The sequence below is a fragment of the Peromyscus leucopus genome, chromosome 8b (genome assembly GCF_004664715.2).
Source record: "Peromyscus leucopus breed LL Stock chromosome 8b, UCI_PerLeu_2.1, whole genome shotgun sequence".
NCBI classification, from domain to species: Eukaryota; Metazoa; Chordata; class Mammalia; order Rodentia; family Cricetidae; genus Peromyscus; species Peromyscus leucopus.
In genome coordinates this window covers 32,285,953-32,306,611 of record NC_051086.1, presented here as the reverse complement: position 1 = coordinate 32,306,611, position 20,659 = coordinate 32,285,953, and positions in this window count along the sequence as shown.

Here is a 20,659-nt window from a genome sequence, read left to right as displayed (position 1 = left end):
ACCCTTTACTTCAAGTACAACCAAACTCAAGTGGGTTAGTTGTGCTTCTTAAATTCTGAGCTGGTTCTGATTCTTAAATTCAAGAGCTCGGTTCTGATCCTAATTCCAGTGACCAGTGCATCATGTACCCTGACCAAATCACTTCCCTGTGCCTCTCTAAAACATTTGAAATTTGGAGAAAATTTCAAATGTCAACAAACTTAAAACCTTGTAATCCTTTATCTATTTTGAAGTGTTTTTTTTAAAGCCAGAATAACCATTTTTACTTGTTGAAAGTATTTAAGTGGTTAGTGTTTTAAGTAATAATATTTATTAAGGATATAGAGAAATACATCTCTAATCTTCCCCGGACAATCTCTGATTTTTGTTAGATATGTGCTACATTCTTTTCTGTCTTTAAGACAAATATGTTGTTAATATATCATCCCTTTCAGAGCAAACACTAAGCTCCTTCAGAACAATGGAAAAATGTAAGTTAAAAGTGGCTCAGTAGTCCAGTTTGGGGGGTGGGAAGGCCACAGGCTTCATAAAAGTCCAATCTACCACAGTACCTGCTACTTCACAGTGTTCTCACTGATAAGTTGGTGTGTGTCTGTGACCACTGATTTATTCCTAGGAAAAATTAAAGAGCTGACTTTTTCAGATGATCTACCCTACTAAAAAAGTCAGACTATTTGAAGTCATGATTGGGCTTATTAGGCTTCCTTGCTTGCATTCTGACATGCTTTTTTGAGTGGTTGAAAACATCTGGGATTTCAGTAGAGAAGTGGGTAATATATCAAATGGATCAGAGTTCCTCAGCTGCAACTGCAGGGGAATACTAGAGGCGGCCGGGGGTGGAGAGAGCTTGCCTTTTCTGGAGTTTGTCAATATTGGGAACAGCTCAGGCAGTTCATCTCAGGGAAGAGACCAGAGACTGTTGGCCTGAGGCCCCCAAAGACTTGGGACCCAGCTCCTTTCAGCTTAGATATTCCCTCTCCTCCATTTCCTGAAGTTATCAGACTTTATTACCAACTTAAATGTCATTGTCCTTGAAACTTTACTGTGTAGTTGATACTTCTTTCTTGCCTGTCTTGAAATTCTCTCTACATAGCGGTCCCTGGTCTAATCCCTTTGTGCATTCCTCAGATCCACAATAGCCACAGTAATAGCCAGAGAGGGGTTGGAAAAGTGAGCAGCCCTCGGTACATAGGAGACTGGAGCAGTCATAGAAGAAACTTGGGTTCTAGTGATTCACTGTGTGGAAATCTCCCATGAAGAGGCTATGGGATCAAAACTAAGAAAGAGGAGTAGAAAAGAGAGCTATAGAATGCTGATGATTTAACTTGGCAAATTATAAGAAAAGGCATGGGGTATCTAGGAAGAGGCCAGACTTAAAATATGAGTGAGTTTTACTCCTTCCAATAAAAAGAAAATTGCTACAGAATAGAATGCAGCCAAGAAAATGTTAGAAAATTGATTGCACATTGAAGAAATCTGAACCAAGAGGACCAAATTTGTGGAACAATGGAAAACAGAAAATAGGTATTCCAAGAACAAAACAACATAAATCTTCCCATTAAAAAGTAAGGAAATTTGAGGAAGCAGGCGTCTATCCTGCACAGGAGCAGCTATGGCAAAGAGTGCAAGAACAGGCTTGAGTTCAAATGCTACCATACTACAAAGCTTTGTACCCATGGACAGACTCTTACCCCTCCCTCTCTGTGCCCAGGTTTCCTCATTTGCCGATTAGAAAAGTAGCCTGTGCATAATTTTATAAAAATGAGAAGAGTTGTGATGCTGTGTTATACAAAATGAAAGCTCTAGTTAGTCATTTATTTTAAAGAAGGAATTTTTAGGATAACTTTATTAAATTCTAGGATCCCACAGATGAGCAAACTCATTGCAGGATATTTATTATTATTATTTGCTTTGTTTTTTTTGTTTGTTTGTTTGTTTGTTTTTGAGACAGGGTTTCTCTGTATAACAGCTCTGGCTATCCTGAAATTCACTTTGTAAACTCAACTTACTATCTACTTTTCTTTCTGGATCACTCTTAGATGGCTTTTGTGTATTTAAATCTTGTCTTCCAATATGGTTTATAGATATAGGAACTTGTGTTTTGGTCTTGTTGTGCCTCTTAACAAGGTGAAATACATAGAGCTTAGTAAATGGTTATTGGTTTGTTTGTTTGTTTGTTTTTTAATAAAGAATTGTAAATTTATCTGATAGCAACAGTTTCTACATCAGCAGCTTTTTTTGTCTTTGTTTTTAATGCCACTTTGAAAGACCTAAGTGGCCCTAGTAGAAGGTCCCAATAAGTTAACAAAAGGAACAGTTTAGGAAAGGAGTATTTTGAGCCACTCTGGATTGCCTTCTTCAGCTGGGGTAAAGAGAAGGGTGAAGAGTGCCCGGTGCCCTGTGGTGGTCTTGCATTAAGCCAGAGACTGGAAGATGAGAGTCTAATGTTCACCTCAACACATACCTACCATGAAGTGCAAATTTCAGTTCCTCTTCTATAAAATGAAGTTCTTAAGAAAGGAGCTACCTTACATTGCTATTGAGAACATCATAGAAAATGCAAGTGCAAAGTAGCATAAATATGAGTTCTGGCTATAATCTCTTTTTTTGCATGAGATAAATCACACTGTCTCAATATGAAAGTGTATACAGTAGGCTGAGACTCAGGCAAGTGACCGTCATTATCCTTTGTCCTTCCCCTCTTTCCACCCCACCTCCATTCTCTGGGAACTCTTACTCTTGATGCAGAACAGGTTGGTCCTAGTTCTTTCCCAATACTCCTTTCAGCCTTCCCAGCCTAGCTCTGTTCATTTGTGACACCTGCTGACCCACAGAAACATTCTGCCAGGGACCCCACAGCCACCACACTTAGGATCCAGAGTGGACAACAGCAGCAAAAACAGAATACCCACCCAGCAAAGAGGAGACCAGATACCTATGCAAAGAAACACTTCAACCATCCTAACTCCAGATACTTAGAGCCAAGACAATATACCTTCTCTAGAAGCTAGCAACCTTATTGTAGTAGGTCCTGAAGAAAGCAGTTTAGCTGAAATACAGGACTTCAGCATAGTTATGAATATGCTTGAGGACCATGAAGAGAATATGATTAAATGTTTTAATGAATGCTGTAAAACAAAAGAGTTGAATGAAATGGTGAAAAAATTTCAAGACAGGAAAGTAGAATTTAAGAGAGAAATAAAAATCACTAAAGAAAACCCACACTAAAGTTAAACTGAAAGTAAGTACTCAAGATGTCAAACAAACCTTAGAGGTAAGCTTCAACAACAAATTAAGACATGGAAGAGAGAATTTCAGGTCTTGGCAAGAAGTTAGAGGAAATGGAAGTTCAGTTAAAGAAAATGTTAATCCTAAAAGCAGATAAGATGTTAGAAGACATGGAAAGTCAATTAAAGAAAATACTAAATTTATAAATGAATCCAGGCACAAAGCAACTCTGATTAAGAGATGAGGAAACTTTACTTCATCAGAGTCCCATAGCTAGGACTTACTCAGTCTGCTTTAAGACCCTCTGTGTGACTGTTAACCAGAATGCTGCTTTTCACAATTATATATCGAACTGCAGACTGATAGATGGGCCTTGGAAGACTGGCCTAGCTTGTGGGGTCAGAAATCCCCCCAAACAAACAAACAAAAACATACTTCATGATTCCTTGCATTAGTTTTCCAAAAATTGCCACATGGTAACACTGCTGGTTAGTTTTTTTGTCAGCTTGACACAACCTAGGGTCATCTGGGAAAAAGAAACCTCAATTCTCAATTGAGAGAATGTCCCCATCATGCTGACCTATAGACAAACCTGTAGGCATTTTCTTGATTGGTGATTGATGTGGGAGGACCAAGCCCCCTGACAATGGTACCACCCCCAAACAGGTGGTTTTGGGTTGTATTAGCAGACTGAGCAAGTCAGTAAGTTATATTTCTTCATGGCTTCTGTTTCAGTTCCTGCCTGGATAAGCTGAAATAAACCTTTTTCTCTCCAAGTTTCTTTTGGTCATGCTGTTTATCATGGCAATAAAAAGCAAACTACAATTCAATCTGGGCATGGTGGCCCACACCTTTAAACCCAGCACTCAGGAGGCGGAGGCAGGTGGGTCTCTGTGAGTTCAAAGCCAGTCTGTTCTACAGAGTGAGTTCCAGGACAACCAGAGCTACACAGAGAAACCCTGTCTCCAAAAAAACTAGAGCAGTGAGTGGCAAGAGTAGAATTAAGTTACAAAGTGCAGGAGAAGGGCCAGCAGGGAAGGCTGGGAGAAGAGAATGGTCCTGATTCCTGGATAAACATGATGCTCATTACCAACTTCCATCTTATCTCTTGAGATGATAGACCTTTGACAAGGTTGTCATTACACCTGCCAAGGTTGGATCTGCGGTAGCAGATCAGGATCACAGGAAGCATAGTAGCCCTGGCTTTCCCCAGTCATTTGTCAGAAACAGTAACTGTTGATGTTCTGAGTTACAAGGGATGGTCAAACAAAAAAAGAAGGGTGCTCCAGGATGTGACTCAGGCTCTGTGGCAGCAGGGAGGAAATCTTGATGTGCTGAACCTTGAACCGCTATGCAGGAGCATATCTATTGATTGTTACACAAAAGTTGTTTTTTGGGGTAAGACAAGTAAGCCCCTAATCTAATCTGTTTTGAGAAAGAAAACATCACACCCCTGCAACTTTACTCCTTATTATGCACTATTTGCAGTATTCAAAATGCAAGACATTTAAGTGTGCCAGGACCATCTTGTGACCAAAGTCAGGCAAAGGCTGTAAGCTTCTTCAGAAAAACAACTATAGATAACAGAAAACAATCACTATTTCCTACAATGATTTCTTCAAGGTCAAAGCACTAGAAAACAACCATTCTAATGTTTGCCGTAGATACAATGATTCTACTGAAATTCCACTACAAGTAACACTGTTCACAAGTCCCAGTGCATTAAATTCCATGACCTTTCAGCCAAGCTGTCTATGAAGCCATGGACAGCTTGGTAGGAGACTTCATTGTAGTTCCCCCACCCTTTTCCCTTCTCCTCACTTGACTTCATAAGATTGTACCACTCACAGTGTATTAGCATATAAATTATCTGTTCCAGTCTCTATTTCTAGGCAAATGCACTTTTCCATGGAAACATGGCAGTTACTTCCCCAACCAAATCTTAATCATTATATATCCCTTGTGGAAGATTCCAATTTATTGGCTTCCTTGCATGGTGTCTATGAAGTGTTCTTAGAAAAACTGTTAAGACACAATCTAATCAAACTTTTAGACTTCATTTGAAAGGTGATACTACTTAAAACATATATAACACTGGAAAGCAGTAGATAAGCCAAGAATATGCAGCCTCCTTCCAGTTAGCTACCCAGATTCTTCGAGTCTGTGCCATATGTTAAAACCATATAGAAGGAAATGTGGGGGAGATTTTCCAGATTAACCTCCAGATGGAACCCTCAAACCTTGGTTGCATCATAGATTAAAGTTCCATAAAAATCTTCAGAAGACAATTAGAAAGTTTAAAAAATGACTTAGGGGGACTGGTGAGATGACTCAGAAGGGGAGCATGCCACCATGCCTGACAACCTAAGTTGGGTTCTTGGAACCTACACAGCGGGAAGAAAGAAGTGACTTCCTCAGTTTGCCCTTTAACATGCTCACTATATGGCATAAGTGCCATGCACATACACATAGATTTAGATTTTAAGGACTCCTATATTAGTTGTGGTTACTAATAGGATAATTGCTAAATTCCTTGAATGTGATGGTGGTATAATTCTATAAAAGATTGTTTTTATTAGGTGGTTCATATTGAAGAGTTTTAGCAATCATTGTGCTGTATCTACTATATGTTTTAAATATATATCATTGTGTTTGTGGAAAAGAGAATTCAAATTTTGTAAAATGTTGGCACATATGAATGTAAGTTGAAGGCATTTATAGTCCCAGTCTGTTGATACCTAATTGTTCAATACTTTTCATAAAGTATTAAGGGGAAACTGGGTCAAAGTTAGACTCTATCCCTACTTGAAGAAATGTGTTAATCATCTTACTTTCTTCAGCCAGTTTCATGTTAGTAGCCAATATGTGATGAGAGACTAATTCATACACCTCAAAGTAGATATTCACACCCAAGTTGCTATGCTCTTAAGAGCTTTCTACCTTTCTAGTCTCTAGCAATTAACCAGGTAGGAAAAAAAAATCAATGTCATTTATACATATCCAAATTCTTGTTGGCAGAATAATCAGCAAGTAGTTCAGAGAGCTGCTTCCCACAAAAAAGCTGCATTCAGTTTGCAGAAGTTGGAGGCAGTGAAACTCTCCAAAGAAATTATCCTTTAGAGGTAGATTTCAATTGATGGTACAGGCCTCTTAGTGACATGAATTACATAATATTTTTAAATGCACTTATTTCAGACTTCTGATGTTAGCACCACATTTTTACTCAATGTGAAAACTTCCCCCAACCTGGTTTAATGTTTTGTTTTGACCCAGTATTCCATCATTTACCTGGCCTTGATTCCCAAGATGCCTCTAGGCAAATGTGCTCCTGCTTTGTCACTGGACATTTGACTGACCAATCTCTATCCTTTCTCCATTACATGTGGAAAGCATGCTTACATTAGTTATGCAACCAATCTGGCCACCTATTCTTTGAACTCCTAATGGATCTTCTCCAAGTAGTTGTTTCTTCTTTGTCCTGGGAGCAGCTTCTCTCATGTCTATAAAGCACTTATAGTTTACAAATGTTCATTCTTCCTATGTGTAATAGTAAAAGTAACCTTGCAATCAAGGGCTAAGCTTGTGGAAAACAGCACCCAAATCTCAGTAGCTTATAAAGAAAATTGCTATCAGATGCAGCACTGCTTCAGGCTATGGACCAATTTAGAGTTGTGTCATTTATTTCTCTGATTCTTTTCACCAATTGCTACCCAACTGAGACTCAACTCATGAAGGATGGCAGCAGTGCCAATGGCAAACAGAAACAAAATCCTTGGGTGACCTCAAGGTCTCAGCCCAAAACTGACACACTATCATTTCTACTCACCTTAGTGAGGTGAGGGCATATGATCTATCTTGGTGAATCTTGTAAAGAGCAAGGAGAGAAAGAACTGTAGGCAAATATACCTTAGCTTCCCTTGAGCTTGGTATATATTTGTATCTAAGGTTTGACTAAAAGAGTATGAAAAATTGTGGCATACCACTTCTTGCCCTTACTGGTCTAAGAACCACCTTTCCTTTGCATGCCAGCTGGGAATTCAATAGAACTACAGATACTGGTGGAATGGCTATCCTGCAAACCTACCTCTGGCCTGTCACAAGTATCTTATTCATACTTACAGAGTTTGGCATCTCAGTTATAGTGCCTTAGAACCATCACTAGTGTATAATTCATTCATTCAGCAACTATTCACTAGAGGTCTTCTTGTGCCATGGATCATGCTTGGCCTTGGAGAAATGACAATGAGCAAGATCGTACTTGGCTGTTTTGTATCTTGGATGACACAAATCTTGGCATGAATAAATTGTATAGAACTAAATCTATAGTAATGCAAGAAAAACTGAACAAACAGTATATAAGATCTTTGGGCTGTAACAACTAACTTCCTAGTTATGACAATATTCTATAATTTTACAAGATGTTACTGAAGAGAAATAGGTGAAAGGTCCACAGGATCTCTGTAGTCTCACACCTATCTGCATGTGAATTTATATAAGCTCAAGTGAATAACAAAAACTCCCAAGTCCTTGGTTTCATGCTTATGACCTAATTACAAGACTAAGTTACAAGACTAAAAAATCAGAAAGGTTATTGATGATAACATGGACTGGTAACAACACAACTTCACCCGTCCAAGTAACAGCAATGTCCTGATATAGCAGTGTGATTGTTGAAATGAGGTAAGCAGAGAGATTGGAGGAAAGAATGCTTAGCCCAAACCATGAAGCAAGAGTGGTACAGGGTATTTTTCTCTTTTTATATAAACATCCACATAATTTACCACTCAGCCAGAGATACTTGAAAATAATCACACTGGAACAGTTGTATAATGAATTATGTTGGTCACTCTACCTTTAATTCATTGATAGGAACCTAGCCTCTTCTGACTAGTAGTATGGAAGTCAGTGGATGTTTTATAAGCCAAGGTAGATATACAAGTGTTGGTAACAAATAAATCCCAAACCTCGGTGACTTAAATGTACCCAAATGCTTATTTCTTGCTCATGAAAAAGATATGGTGTTTGTGTTCCTCTTCTGTCTTCTGTTCAACTCATTTTAATTATAACCCCCTGGGTTGTCAGAAACTAGAAAACAGAAAGGGTAAATGATTTTATGGGCCAATCCACTGGCTTCAACAAGATAGGTCTTTATCTTGTTCCTCAGGTAGTAGTTCACAGGTGAGCAGTTGGGTGGTTGAGAACAACAGTTGAAGTGCCTCATGAGGCCATCTGGGCACTAGTGTTGGCTTTTCCTTGACAGTCTGTGGCATCCACAACTCAGTAAGACCCATTTTTGATTTCTGATCCCCAGAACACTACAATACTAAATTGATGTTTTAAGTCACAGACCTGTGGCAATTTGTTATAGCCACCAACTAGGGTTATCAAACTCTATGTGAATAGACCTTATATTTTCATGAGAATATAAACTAAGCTAAGGGGCAGACTGCCTTGGAAAGAGTTTAGTGTGTGACACAGGCCCACTGGGGCAGAATAGTGAAGCAAGGATGAGATGTAAACATGTAGACTGTCTTTCCAGAGTCAGTGACTAGGAGCAAGTGTGACCATTGATTTCCTACACAGTAAGTATTGAAGGACCCAATGAGAAGGCTAGTTAAATAAGCTACACTATGACTAGAATACCAATGAGTTACTAGGAAGCCCTCAGGAAGAATGCAAAAAGATGTGTATTTTCACAAGAACGTGAGTCACTATATAAATGCAAATGTGGTAATGTCATGTATGCTAAGATTCCTTTTGTTAGAAAATCAAAACCATATGTTTGGAGAGGAAAGTGCCCATTTGGTACTGAGTAGCAGTTAAGAACAGTGCCAAGCTGCTGGTGGGACTTCCCCCACATATTGCCCTAGTGACGCTATGGCTGTTTCAAGAACTAAGAGAAGTTGTTGTTTGAACAAATTCCTAGAAGTATAAATGGGTATATTATTAATTTATCTCCTTCCAAAATTTAAAGTGGCTGTATCCCAACAATAAAGGAATGTTCCAGTCTGGTTGGCTCTTACCTTCTTAGGGATCTCAGACAATAGAGCAAAGCTTTATTGTGGTGTGCTGAATCAGTTTCTTCTCTGCCACATCCACTATCTTTTGTTAAACCTTTCAATCCCTGGCTAATCAGCAAAGAACTTGGTCTAACCTTGCAATCTGCATAGCCTACCTACAATATTGTAGTTGTGAGACTGGCTAAAGGAACACTATCAGGAAGGTAAGAGAGGTGAGCTACAAGTCCCCAAGAGGCCCCATAGTAAGTGCCATGAAGCTGCTCAGTCATTGAGGCCTTGTTCTTTGAAAAAATTCAGGCATGGTATTTGGCCACTGTCCTCTGCTCCTGACTGAGGAGACACAATAGAGATGGAGTTAGAGAACTCGAGGCACATCCTAGTTTCTCCTAAATAAATCAGCCATAATGGGACAGTCAACTTCAGGTTATGTTGAAGATTTGTGGGGACTTGAAAGACTCAGAACATTCCCTTCCAAAGGTGCACTAGTGTTATCCAGTGTGTTGGTCTGTTTTCTGTTGCTACAAGGTATTTGATTCTGTGTACATTATAATGCAGAAGGTTTTTGGATGATGGCTGAATGGTTCTAAACAGCATTGTGCCAGAGTCCTACTGAGAATTACCTGGCTTGTCAGAGACTCTGAAGGGGAATCAGCCATGTACAGAAGGAATAAAATGCTTTAGAAATGTAAGGTTGGAACTGGCTTTCTAACAATGTACTGTTTTACTAGCTTCAGGAGACCAGCATTAAGCCCTTTCCAGGGGTATTGGCCCTTACAACTTAACTCATTACTACTAGACTCTATCTCTTCAAGTTCCAGCCACCACAACATCACCACTCTGGGAGTGGGGGTTCTAGAACATGAAAAAATTTTTCGGGGGGGGGCTCTCAAGTTATATCCAAGACATAACATCTAGTTCCCACAGGGAAACAAACTTGGTTCTAGATGTGGGAGGAGGTGAGAGTGGAGCTCAGTAAAGTTGCAACTTTTCCCATAAAAGTAGTTTTTTTTTTTTTAAGTACTTCTTAGTAGGAGGGAAGTGGTAAAATTACAGGAAAAAAGGAAAAAATTAGTCAGTGTTGCTATTACAGTATTTCTATTATAATAACAGGCTTGGCTTCATCTTTGATTTAAAAGAAGCAGCCTCCTAATAAAGCAGGAATGTAGGACACCCTATTCCTTAGATTTGTTTTTGTTTTAATGGCATATTCAGAGAACAAGGCCTAGGAAAAACTCCAGAAGTTATTTAAGCAATTTAGAAAATAGAAATGAAAGATCCTTTTTTTTTTTTTTTTAAATCAGAATCTCACTATGTATGCCCTGGCCATCCTGGAACTGACCATATAGACCAGACTGCCCTTTAAACTCACAGAGATACATCTGTTTCTGTCTCTGGGTGCTGGAATTAAAAGCAGGTGCCACCATGCCTGGCTAAGATACTGAATTTAAATGACCTTAAGATATTATAACTATCAGTAGGTAGCAAATCTCTTCTATCTCAGATATTACTTTTTATAAAGTAGAAGATAAAATTTCTCTGTAAGAGGTAAACAGAAACAAAATGGAGAGAATGGCAATGACACCCCCCATACCCAACCTTACTAAGGCCAACAGACTTTGAGCAGGGTAATGTTGTTCAGTTGAATTCATTTTAGAATCTTGATTTTAGAACAAAATTTATTAGCTCTTGAGCCAAGTTCCTTATTCCTGAAAAATAATAAACTATCAAGAAGGGATGTGAGCTGTTAAAGAATTCTGTAGGAAATGTAAGGCTCAAGGTCACAGGCTTCCAGAGTGTAGCCTATCAGATTTCAACAAGGAAAAAAAAAGCCATTCTGTTTTGGTTTTTGGTTGTTTTTAGACAGGGTTTCTCTGTGTACCCTGGCCATCCTGGAACTTGCTCTGTAGACCAGGCATCCTCAAACTTGGAGATCCACGTGCTTTTGCCTCCCAACTGCTGGGATTAAAGGTGTGTGCCACTACTGCCCAAAAAAGCCACTATTAAGTACTTGGACAGAGGAAATCTAATGGTGTGCATCAGTGACTACCCAAAAATCAGCAGCAAAAAGAGCAAAGTAACAAATGTTAAGTGACAAGGCAGAACTGAGAAAAGGTACCAAGCCATGTGGCTAAACACAGATAAGCATTATGGGTTAATTTATGTCAGTAATAAGCCTGAGCTAATGGCCAAGCAGTTATAATTAATATAAACCTCTGTGTGTTTACTTGGGTCTGAGTGGCTGTAGGACCAGACAGGACACAGGAAAACTTCCAACTACATTTGACATACCAACATGGGCTCTCAAATTTCCATAAGGCCTAAAAGAGTTTTTAAAAGGCTTTTAAACACACAATGGAGTCCCCAAAAAAAAAAAAAATACCTTTCTACTTCATGTCTCATGCAGGTCGAGATATAGAGACACTGAGGTACAGAGATGCTGTGGCGTATGGGCTTGAGCTACAGTATGGCAGGTTCACAGCATACAGGCTTGAGTACAGCATGGCAGATTCCTGAAAGCCACACAGCATGGTACATGGTGGATTTAGCTTTTGCTAGTACGAATTTAAAAAAAAAAAAAAAGGCTTCTGGGCTACATGCTGCTTTGATAGAGGCATAGACCCACTGCTTCACAGAGTCAGTGATGAGCATGGTTCCCCCAGAGCTGGCAGTAAACATAGTTTTACCATGTTGGAAAGCTGAGGTGGGTGGAGCCACCAGCCAAAGCTGCCATTTCAGTCCTAGTCATGCTACAGTTTAAAGCAATAGATTCACAATAAGACAGATTCAGATGGAATAAACCCTAAACAGTGTGCATAAAAATGTACGCAGGCTTAGAAGACAGAGGAAAAGGAAGATAAATAGTTATATAAAGAAATAGTTTTTAAAAATAAAGTCTTTAAGGAGACAGTAAAAGTAATATAAAAAATAAGCCACATAAAGATGGAAATCACACACAGAGTCTGGATTATACTGTCTTTGGGATTTTTAACTGCAGAGACATTTGATTGTAAAAGTTGCTGAGTTAAATTAATGTTTATTTTTAAGGTATCTCGATTTCAATGTCTAAGGACATTTTTTGTTGCTTTGGAAAAGAGGTTCTGCTTTTGTTTCCATAGAAGATGAGAACCTGTAGATTGCTTCCAGGTTAATATGGTTTGATCAAGGAAGACCCTGAGAGGTCTCCAGATTATCCAACATCCAGAACATCTTCAAGGCAACTGGCTCAGAGAATACAGTGTCACAGACTACTCAGTCAGGACTTGACCATAATTCTTAATTTTCTCAGGATCCCCATAAAACTACCAGCACCCACAGTCATCAGGAAGTAGTCTAGAACACTATGCCCACATTTCTAAAAAAAAAAATAGATTATGGATATTTGTCTTTGTTTAGAGATTGGTTACAAATTGTTATTGGTTATAGTCAACATCTTTCAAAAGAAAAAAAGGGGGATAGGATATAGCTATGATATGATAAAAGGGTAGATTATTAAATCTACTTTTAAAGAGCAACAACTTGTGTAAAATGTTTTAAATTGCTATAGATTTTAGTTTATTACAAATTTAAAGTTAATTTTTTTTTTTTTTTTTTTTTTTTTTTTTTTTTTTTTTTTTTTTTTTAATACTTGTAAGTGTTGACTACAGAATGTGTCTGCTATGTATTAAACTGCCCCCCCCTGCTAAAGTTAATTTTTATTATACTGTATGTATATTTCTACTTGTTTAAGGTATTATGTTTATATAGCTCATTTAAAATTGTAATGTATAACTAAGAAATACAGATTAATAGTCTCCATGATAATCAAACTTATAGTAATGTTAGTTAAGTTTTCTAGGTATACATAGATATGTTTCAATTAGGTAGGTAATCTTCAAACACTTCAAAGATCTACAGAAAATGGCATTTAAAATGTTTTAAGAACTTTGACTTTCTGGACATTGAGACATGTCTTCTCCTGGCAGCACCAATCTACTTCAGAGAAGATAATGGGCATTAATGAAAGTCATTATGGAGTTGCTTTCTTTGTGGCAAAAGTTAGCCACTGGGCAAAAAAGTGCCCTTGTGTTGACTGCTTGATAACATGTTGTATAAACTGGACATGCAAGACCACATGCAACATGGAAAATGACCACTGAATTTGCCAAAACAAGGTGAAATGGTCCTTTAGGTTCCTGCTTCGCAGAGGAGACTGCCAGACATTCTACAGGACACAGGAAGAAGCGACTGAGAGACTCTATACCTGTAGTCTGAAGAATGGATGCCCCAACATTGCAGAGTAACTTTGGGTGACTGTCCAGGCAGCCAGCTATCTCTGTCATTTTCAGAATTTTGGAAGTTGCTTACGAAGCACTTCCTGTTTACTTATGTAATATTATATCCTTCTAGGGTCTTTGATGTAGTTGAGGACTAATAGTTATAATTTTCCTTGGGTATGATAAAAGGTAAGTTAGATATGAAACCTTAGACTCACAAATACAAGATAAATAGAAAATTTTCTTTGAATTTACCAAGTATAGACTAGATATTGTAACTGTAATTCTTGAATGATGACTGTTTTGTTATATATAATTTTACTATGTTAAAGTTAAAACCTTTTTGATTGGACAGAAAAGCAGAAATGCTGTGGGATAATACCTTTATACACTGGTTTAATAAAATGCTGATTGGCCAGTAGCCAGGCAGGATGTATAGGCGGAGTAAGCAGATGAGAATTCTGGGAAGAGGAAGAGCTGAGTCAGAAGTTGCCAGCCAGACACAGAGATAGTAAGATGACAAGGCAGAACTGAAAAAAGGTACCAAGCCACAAGGGTAAACATAAATAAGAATTATGAGCTAATTAAAATGTAAGAGATAGTCAGTAAGAAGCCTAAGCTGATGGCCAAGCAGTTAAAATTAACATAAGCTTCTGAGTGATGATTTTATAAGTGGCTGAGGGACCACACAGCTGGGAGGGACACATGAAAACTTTCAACTACAGTTAGGGGCTGAAAAGATGGCTCAATCAGTAAAGTACTTGCCTTGCAAGCCCCTTCCCCGCCAATGCCAGGAATGATGGTATGTGCTTGTAACCCCAGTGCTGAGCAGGCAGCCAGACAGATCCCTAGTAGTTGCTGACCAACTAATCTAACGTACTTGATGTGTTTCAAGCCAATGGGAAACCTTGTCTCAGTAGAAGATGGACTGCATCTAAGAATGATATGCAACAGAAGTCTGCTTACTATGAAGTCTGCAACTGAAACAAAAATTCATAACTAAATGCTTAATATATGTATTTAGTGGCAGATCACATAGCTGAAGAGAAACCAGTGGGCTAGAAGACAAATTAAATCCAGAATGAAACTTGGGAGCAGTGAAGAAACTGATAGGTGGGAATAAAATGCCCAGAGACACAGGAGATACAGTCAGAAGGTCAAATACACCTTTATTTAAATCCTGGAAGAGAAGGCTGTATGTATATCTACTATCTCAGCACTAGTTTATTGAGACATAGAGCCAAAACTACAGGAGCACAAAGAAACCAAAATAGGATTACTAAAACAATTGTCTACACTAAGATACTTCATAATAAAACACAAGTAAACCAAAGGTACAGAAGCAAACCTTAAAAGAAGTCTTTAAAATATATATTAAACAAATACATGGATAGAGTAAAATTCCAAGACAGGTGGTTTGTTGTGACAAAAGAACATGGGACCCATCCAAGAAATGTATTCCTAACAAAAATATCTTTTAAGTTGGATGTGGTGGCACATACTTGTAATTCCAGCAGCTGGAAGGCTGAGGCAGGAACACAGCAAGTTAGAGGCTAATCTAATCTATATAGCTAGGCCCTAGCTCAAAAAAATAGGTTTTAATTCAGTCTAAGAGAATATAATTTTCAAATTAGAAAGGAAAATAGAATAATTATAATAGAATTCTAGTAGAATAATTCTTATATAGTCTGAAGACATGATAGGAAATAATTGAAATCAAATGAAATTAAAAAATAGTAAGTTTTAAATCTAAAACAATCAGCAACCATGCATTAAAAGGCTAATGTTCCTGTTAAAATGGATTGCTAGACTGGATTAAACAATATTATATGTGATTTCCAAGTGGCATATCCAACATATAAAGCACAGAAACATTCAAAGTTAAAAAAAAAAAATGGAAAGAGATAAGCCATGCAGCAATAATCAGAAAGAAGTTGCTCTATTAATATCAGAGAAAAGAGACTAAATAAGCAAAAGGCATCACTAGAATCAAGTTTTCCTTCATAAAGTTTCAACTAGCCAGTTCTATACCCATGTGGCCTCAGTAAAATCAAATGTACAGTGAAGGGGTAACTCAACAAATTACCATTCATTAGTAACAGTGAATATGTGTGATACATTACAAAGTTAACCTAATGACTTCATGTAGGTGACCACATCCAGCATCTGCAGAACACATGTTCTTTTCCAATGTTGTGAACCTTCACTAAAGGCAAAGCATGCTGAACCTAAAGCAAGTCTCAGCACATTTTTAAGGACGGCAAATACAGAGTATGTTTTCTGAACAAAGCTCTAACTAGGACATCCAAATGTTAGGATGTCTAAAAATAAACTCCTGATTTCTTATGGAATGTCTACTATGATTCCCTCCTGTTCATTTCTAACTTAGATTATTCATACTTTTCTGGTTTTTCTTGTTCAATCACACCAGAAGTTTATTAAATTTCCTACACTTGAAGTGACAGCCCTGACTTTACTGATCTCTATATTTTTTTTTTTTTTGAGACATGGTTTCTCTGTGGAGTTTTGGTGCCTGTCCTGGATCTTGCTCTGTAGACCAGGCTGGCCTCGAACTCACAGAGATCTGCCTGCCTCTGCCTCCTGAATTCTGGGATTAAAGGCATGTGCTGTCACCTGGCTTTGTTGTTTTTTTTTATTAATGCTTATTCTCTTCTTCATAACTTTGAACTTTTGAAAATAAGACAAAACATTATTCAATTTAACAATGTCTACAATAGTATTTTTTTTTGAAGCTCAAAGACAGTATTATTATAGTTTGAAAGAAAAAAAAAAACAGGAAAGGCAAGCTGAAAGTTGTGGCAGGTGACAGGATGGGAAATACAAGGAGAGGAAGAGAGCTCACCATGCCTTTTGAATTAGTGTCCAAGAAAGCAGACAAGTTTAGCAATGGAGGTCATAAGGCAGCTAGCTGCATGGCAGAAGCGAGAGCTTAGGAGAAAGAGTAAGACAGACCAGTGTCAGGGCAGCATGCTTAGGTTTTTGGCCAGTGACCAGAAAAGAGAGAAAGAAGGAAAAGGGTCTTAGAGCTCAGGGGAATGAGCAGACAGTGCTGCATCACAGAAACTCTGGAAGCAGCTGTCTGCATGGTATTTTTAACAGAAAATGCAGGCTTCATCGAGAGTGGTGCTACATATCTAAAACTTCCAGCACTTAGGAGGCAGAGGCAGAAAGATCGCAAGCTAGAGGCCAGCCTCATCGATAGAACAAATTCCAAACTAGTGAAGTAAATGTATGAGAGCTGTCTCAAAACAAAAACAAGGGCCTGAGATGGCTCAGTGTGCTGAGTTTGAGCTGCAGTGCTAGCTGCAAAGCCTTATGGCCTGAGTTCAATTCCCAGGACATCCACAAATGTATCTGTGTGGGGGCACATGTGTGGAAGTCAAAAGACAATTTGCAGGAGTCCTCTCTTTTTGACCATGTGTCCCAGGGATCAAACTCAGGCTGTCAGGTATAGCAGCAAGTGTCTTAACTCACTGAGCAATTTTGTTGGCCCTTTTTCATTAACCCTTAAAGAATTGTGTTTTGCAGATGAGAAAATTGCGTGCAGGACAGGAAACAAATTCATAATCATTGCATTGACTGGAATGTTGGTCCTAGGTTTGTATCTGAGACCAGAGGAATTTTGTCTGCCCTCTTCAGTGAGTCCCTAACAACCCCAAGATGTCCTCTTATCTTTTTAGAGCTTAATGGGCACTTACTAAAAAACAGCCATAGTTAAGATAATGGGTACTTGGCACTCACTCTTTTTGTATATATACTCTCTAGCATATCTGAGAATAACCAAGTTAAAAAAAATCATCACAGTTAACAACAAAAGCCTGAGGGGGGGGCAAAATGTGCATACATGAGTTGCCTAAGGCTGCCTAAACCAAAGATGAAAATTGCCACATCCTTCAGTTAATCTAATAGTGTCCATTGCCAGACTCAAGTTGAGCTCTTCTTGCTGAACCCCTCTGGCAAAAAATAAAGCACACTTGCTCAGAACAATAGATTTTTTTTTAGAGCAAGTTAATCACTGAGAAAACAGACCCCAAATCTTGGTTTTCTTACCTCTTTTCATTTTATCTGTATATGACACATCTTGGGGAATTTTTCTTGAGTTTCTGTTAAGAATTGCCTTCTATTACCTCAGTGTCTTGGTGTTCCACAATGCTTGGAAAAGAGCTACTATTTGGCCAGCCATACTTGATACACCCTCATTTACACTTTTCTCACTTCAGGTACTCTTCCTGGGTCTGCAATTATGATGATTTTTCTAATCTCTTTACCTTTGAGCTATTATCCTGACAAGACAGGTGAGAATACATCAATATAAGTGGCTTAGTTACTGGCCGGGGGCCATCTGGTAGTGAGAGTCTTTATTTTTTGTTTTTTAGAGACAGGGTTTCTCTGTGTAGCCCTGGCTGTCCTGGAACTCATTTTGTAAACCAGGCTGGCCTCAAACACTCAGAGATCTGCCTGTTCCTCCAAGTACTGGGATTAAAGGCATGTGCTACCACTGCCCAGCCAAGAATTCTCTTTTAAATCCAGGTTTCCTGTGGCAAAACCCTACTTTAAGCCACCAAATTTTGTTGCTTCTTTGCGTGGGGTTTGCTGCTTTCTAAGCACAACAAACACAACTCATGGCTTGAGAAGAAATGTTGAATCTAAATGGGAAGTTTCTCAATGGGCATGTAAAGAATGGAATCTACTTTTAGGTAGAGACATGCTCTTGTCTTAATGGTCAATCCAATGAGACAGTGGCAGGCCTGGCTAGAGGACCCATCACTTCCAGGAAAGTGGGTTTATTAAGGCCAGAGGCATTAAAAATCCCTAAAGCTTAAGTTATGGAAGGTTGTGAGCCTCCCAAGTGGGTGCTGAGAACCAAACGTGGTGTGGGTCCTCTGCAATAATAAGTCCCAACTTCTGAGCCATCTCTCCAGCCCCCAGGATCCTATTCTTAAACTGTCTTGGGTTGTCCACTGTCTTTCCAGCCTCAGCGCTCTCTTGAGGTATCTATATGTTCACTGCCAACCCCCATATTTTTATGTAGAAACTTAATCATCAATGTATTATAAAGTTGGGACTTTGGGAAGTGATTAAGTCAAGAGGGTGGAGTACTCATATATGGTATTGGTGCTCCTATAAAGGAGGCTCAAGACCCCTTGATCCACATGTGGTGTCCCTTCTATGACTCAGGAAATGGATCCTAACCAGACATGCAACCTGAGGGTGCCCCATTATTACACTTGCAAGCCTCCAGAATTGTAAATAGCTATTTCTAAATTATGCAGTCTACAATTTGTTATAGTAGCCAATGTACTAAAGACAGGATACTACTATGTGCCTTTAAAAATTACATTATTTTTCATTTTTGGTGGAAATTGAAAATTGACCCAAATATCTTAGCCCACCTCTACCAGAAACAGAATGTCTGTTAGTTTTTTACATTGAGGTTTTTCTTCCCAGATTTTTAAAGTTATCTTTATCCTGTTAACATGTCTATGCCACCTTCCATACATACCTTCCATACACTTCATAAAAACTAAAATTAAATCTCTTGTCCCTGTTCCTAGATAAAAGCACTTTAGGCCTCTGATCTTCCAGATTCCAATTTACTTTTCACCATGCCAATTCTCTCTTAACCTTGCAAACTTTAAAAATACATTTTGGCCAGGCCGTGGTGGTGCACACCTTTAATCCCAGCACTCAGGAGGCAGAGGCAGGCAGACCTCTGTGAGTTCGAGGCCAGCCTGGGCTACAGAGTGAGTTCCAGGAACAGTGCAAAGCAAAGCTATGCAGAGAAACCCTGTCTTGAAAAACCAAATATATATATATAATTTGTGTGTGTGTGTATATATTTGTGTATATATGTGTGTGTGTGTGTATATATGTGTGTGTGTGTATATATAATCACTTATAAGTTAACATTTTCACTTTTTGTTTTCTTATTGCATATCATTTACTAGAAAAGGCAAGGATGATCACTAATCTCACATTCATCTGGCCCAAACAGGCTTATCCACAATAAACTCATTGAACTGAATCTGAAGCATGGTGTCCCCATGGGACTAGAAACCAAGAGACCCATATGCATCTGAGTTCACCTAAGTATCATTTACCTGCCCTACATATAATACTCAAGGCTAGGCCAAGAGGCACTGGGGTGATCAGGATGCCAAGCTAAAAGTAGGTTAGAAAGATAGCTCAGTAATTAAGGGTTTGTACTGCTCTCCAAGAGGACTCAAATTTGGTCCCCAGCATATCGGGTAGCATACAAGTACTTAGAACTCCAGCTCAAGTGGAATGCCTCCAACTTCCTAGACACATACATTCTCAAGCACATAGCCCCATACATACACATAATTAAAAATAAAGATTAAAACTTTAAAAAAAAAAGTCACCAGAGCCAGGAACGTGCCTCACTGGTAGAACACTTGCATAGTATGCATAAATCTATTTTGTTTGATCCACAGCACCACAAAACTCACAATCTTTTCTGAAAGGCGGCCAGCCTTAATATTTGTATTTAACCTGTGTCATCCTTGAAACTAGGTAGTACCTTAGGTCAAGTTGGAGGTCACACGGGGATGTGGGGGGAGGAGTGTGAGAGGAATGGAACTCAAGCCACAAATACACTAGCTACTTTGGCCATAAGGCACATGAAAAGTGGTCTTTTCTTTAGCAAATGAAGCGTAATCCCCTTTCTCAACAGCTAATGGGAATGGAGAGTCTTGTCTTTCTGCCTACCACAACACAGCCTCTCTGGAGGATTCCTCAACACTTGCTCTGCTCCCTTTATTCAGGATATTCTACTTCTCACTCATCAGAAACCAATATTCATACCTCTCTTTCTGGTTAGCTATGGTCAATGTTCTCCCAACACTTTTAGAAGTTAGGCCATGCATATCAAGAATGTCTATCAAGAATGGTTTGTTCACAGTCTTAACTAATTCTTGCTCCCACTTTTCCCTACTTAGTGCCTAGAACAGTGGGTTGTACCTAGCAGATTCTCAACAAATATTTGCTGAATAACCTAAATCTGTGGATAGGGTCAAATTTACCAGTGTCTCGTGCAGAAAACAATGTTAAGTGTGGGCTTTATACTGAAGAATTGAGGGTTAACAGTATGTTTTCCCTTTTTTCACCTCATCTTTC